This window comes from Gavialis gangeticus, unplaced genomic scaffold, assembly GCF_001723915.1.
Source record: "Gavialis gangeticus isolate Ggan-Ray unplaced genomic scaffold, GavGan_comp1, whole genome shotgun sequence".
NCBI lineage: Eukaryota > Metazoa > Chordata > Crocodylia > Gavialidae > Gavialis > Gavialis gangeticus.
This window is the reverse complement of record NW_017728993.1, coordinates 35,056,607-35,060,755: the sequence shown is the minus strand read 5'-3', so window position 1 is coordinate 35,060,755 and position 4,149 is coordinate 35,056,607. Positions and strand designations below refer to the sequence as shown.

General features: G+C 48.3%; 1 protein-coding gene across 2 annotated transcripts in view; it reads left to right on the top strand.

Moving 5' to 3' along the window:
• Positions 1-3,966: 3,966 nt before the first annotated feature.
• Positions 3,967-4,149, top strand: part of SSX2IP (SSX family member 2 interacting protein) — a 45,053-nt gene continuing 44,870 nt past the window's right edge. For both annotated transcript variants that reach the window (XM_019501531.1, XM_019501530.1), the window contains exon 1: positions 3,967-4,094. The gene's annotated coding sequence lies outside the window, so the exon portion shown is untranslated. The remainder of the gene's footprint in view (positions 4,095-4,149) is intronic.

Genomic DNA, 4,149 nt, shown 5'->3' with positions numbered 1-4,149 from the left:
TGGGGCTGGCGGCACTACTGGGATTTCCCCAGTGCTCAGCTGGCAGGTTGGGGGAGCTATGGCAAATTTTGGGGTGGCAACAGCCCCGCTCCAAGCGCCACCACTCACCTGGAGCGCTGGGAAGAGCCCGGTGCCACCACTACCGGAGCAGGAATGAGGCAGCAGCGCTGAGAGGGGGGCTGCTGCCACCCCAAAATTTGCCATAACTCCCCCAACCTGCCCACTGAATGCCAGGGAGAGCCCGGTGCCACTGCCGGCCCTAGCCTACAGCGGCAGCCTGTTGTTGTCCCGCGCACAGAACTGGGGGCCCGTGCCCCCCTGGGAAGAACCCAGTGCAGCCCCCCAGCCTGCAGCCCTCCTGGGGGGCGCATAGCAGCAAAAGCCACGCCCCCCTGCACCCCACACCCACTCATAGTTCCTGCTGCCTGCTGCAGCTTGGGGCCTCCACTTCTTCCCATTCACTCCAGCTGCTGCAGCAGACCTGGGATCAGCCGACACCACCTGCCTCCACTACAGCACAGCACAGCACAGTACAGCCCAGGGGTTGGGGTGAGTGGGGACAAATGAAGCCCTGATTGCATAACAGTGAATTTACCTCAAGTATAAGGAATTTTGGGTAGAAAAAGGGTGATCGCATAGGAGCAAATTTGCATATATGGAACCTGTGTAAATCAAGGGAAACCTGTATTTCAGGGTCCAGCTCATAACTGCATGGGTATGTCTTTCTCTTGTAATAGTCTCTACACAACTGCTAGCTGCATAGGTGTTACTTAAAAGTGTTTTGGGGTGCATGAGTGATTGTGTTCAGAGACACTAAAATGGTTGTTGGCTTTAGAAAAGCAAATCCAACAGCCTGTTGTATAACAGGATCAGACACTGTAATGAGCTTATTCTGCCAGTTAAGAGTTCATCAGCCATACTAATTTCTAATGTAGGTCACTGCTATATAAATCTTACTTCACCTTGACAGCAAGCATTTCTTGAATGCAAATACTGAAGAACAAGATGGATTTGAATCTAATCAGACCCATATAACCCATATAACAGTTGAACAAAATTTTAGCTGTTTTTAAAGGTTATCTTATCTCCCATTTCTCAGCATATTAACAGCTTCCCCCACTTTAAAATTTATATTGTTTTGATGTAAGAATTCTCTTTCTTACCAAAGGACTGGAAAAAAGAAAAAAAAGCTGTCCTCTGAATGTAGTTATCTTTTACCAGCCTTTGTTATAGATATTTTTAATAAAAGAAACATAATTTCTTTTATTTTACATATGTTACCAAAACTTTATAATAATTCTTATCAGAAAATAAATTCCATCAGAAAGGGCGAAAACAACCATATGATCCAATATTTTCTTATTTTACTACTGAATTTCAAATCAATGAGTCTCCTAATAATTCTTTCAGTTAGATGCAAGCAGGGTCAAAAAACTACTTTACATTATTTAGTGAAACAACTTTGTTCATATTTAGGTTATACTCAGAGGCATGGCATACATTATGAGAAATGTAAAATATGTTTACTTGCTGTAGGACAATAACTCTTTGATGTGTTCCTCCACTGTATCCTATGACAACAGAAATTTCCCATGAAATTATTCCTTTCTCTCTGCAAATTACTAAATAGATCATCCCATGTTTTAATGCCAAAAGGCTTGGAAGTATATTTTTAATAGTTCTCACTGGAGTTTCAGGAAGATTATTTTACACTGATTTGGTTCTTCATAACTGAATATACTATAGGATATACATTTTCCCATTAAATATACTTCTCTCTCTGCATCTTCTACACACAGTTTTCCCAAAAGGCTTGTCTTTCTATCTTTGACAGTCCATAAAAAAATACATGATGCATAGCAAAGTGCTTGGGGAGTTCCTTTCTGAATAACATCAACTTTCAGGAACAGCTGCTAAGATCAAACAGACAACTAGAATGCACAGGCGGTGCCTCTTAAAGATACAGGCATGTAATCCTCCTCCCTGGACAAAGAGTCATCCAGTCTGTCACCATCACTGATATATGTCTTCTATACAAGTCTATGTCCTAGTTTCCTCCTCTGAAACAGGTCTGAAACAAACAGAATCTGCAGTATGAAGGCCAAAGTCTTTGCTATCACTCTTTACGCCATAAAATAATGAACGTCTTGCATACTGTGATAAATGATCTTTCTGTTTAAAATTCCTTTAAAAATGTGTGTATATATTCTTTTTTAAAGAAATATCTACTGCTATGGTGGCCAAAAATATTCAAAACCAAAACAATAGCAAATATTTCTACAGTATCTACAAGACAGTAAGGTTGAGCTTCCTCCAAAGGGACTCAGTTTACTAGCCTTGTAAAAATGTTCTTGTCCCCTTGCCTGGAGTAATCTTTTTGTTGTTTTAATCAAGAAAGGATCCTTAGCTTTCTATCCTGGTGGTAACTGGTAACTGTTGTGTTTAGGAGGGGTTTTACATCAGTTTTGTAAGGTGGATGTTACTTTAGCTACAATTATGCCATCTACCAATTGAGTTTTGAGCACGTTCTTGAGCGAAGTCAATCCAAAGTACATTCAGTGAATTTCAGTTATAAGAATTCTTGTCTTTAGGGATCCCTTGCTTCTTTCCTTTCTGTACAGACTCATCCTGCCCATTGTAAACAAATCTATCTACAAACTTGTGTTAACGACCAATCATAGGTGATGGGAGAAAATATTATCTGGGGGGCTGAGTAAAAGGGTGCCCACCTGCACCCTGCCCCTCTCGCCCACAGGGCTGTTGCAGGGCCAGCATGTTGCGGGTGCCATATGTGGTGGTGCAGGTGCTGTGATGGCACCCTGGTGCTGCTGCCGCCATCTCTAGCTGCTGCAAAATTAATTTGGGGGAAACTAAGCCCCATTAGCTTCGGCCTTCTGCCATCTATGCTGCTGATGGAAGTGCTGGTCCACAAACAGAAGCAACGTTGAATGTTTCTCGTATTAAAAACGCAGGGGAAAGAATCAGTGCTTGGCAAGTTCAGAGAATAACCCTGAATTTCCCATTAACAAAAATGGGCATTGTGAATAAAATCATATAACCGACTCAGTTCTGATCTTTTAAAGCTTTGTGTATTCCGTTCCTCTCACATCCTTGCTTCCAAAGCTTCCCCAGCAGTAAGAGCAATCTCACCCACTAGGTGGACGCTTCTCTTTTGTTTTTCCTGCTACTGACCCCTCCACCTTCCCCCGCCGGGATCCTGCATGGCTCCTCCTCACAGACAGGGAGGGCTTTCAGTCTCGAGCAGGCCGCAAACCCTGCGGGTCCGTCCCACCTGGGAGCTATACTACCTGGTTGTGCTCTTCCCTGGCTTCTGGGGGAGCGACTCCTGTTCATCCAGCTGGAGCAGGATTTCCCCCTCGGGAATGACGAGAACAACCCCTTACCCTGGCAGGAGCTGAGGAGCAGCGGTCAGGAGCGGGGGCACAAGGAGATGCCACTAGGTAAGTCAATAAGTACAGTTCACAACTAAGCTCCTGTCTCGTCTGCCTGTGTCAAATTGAACGCACTTTGCCACGAAGGCAACAGGCTGCTGAACTGAAGACCGGGCCCTATTGGGGAAGTGTTTGCCAGGGCCGAGAGGGCAGGGCGGCCGCGCCGCTAACAGTCACTGGAGCAGGGAGGCGCGGGCGGCCGCCTACCTGCGGGACCGGGCGGGGCAAGGGGAGGCGCAGCGCGGGCTCGGGGCACAGACTCCGGGGAGTGCCCGGCCAGGCCGGGCCACGTCTGGTCTTGGCGGCAGCCCCTCCCCGGTGGCAGGTGCGCGTCGGCCCCCGGGCCCTTGTTGCCGGTCTCCTAGCAACCGCGCGGCCAATGGGAGTGCAGGGGGCGGGGCCGGGCCGGAGGCTCGGGGCTGTCTCGCCTAGCCTTGCCTGGTCGGCTGCGTGGGTGAGTACGCGGGGGGCGGGGCATCCAACCGTCCTCCCCTCGGCACCGCCCCCTGCACGTGTGCCCGTGAAGGGGAGGCTGCCCCGCGCTGCCGGCCCGGGGAGGAGCGGGCTGCACCGCAAGCCCTTTCGGTTCCTGTTGCTCCAAGACGTCATTGTGCCGGGCCTCATGTGTGACATGGGCGTGACGTAAGCAGAGCGCGGGCACGTGGCGTCTCGGGTGTGCCGGGCGCCCCCCCCCCCC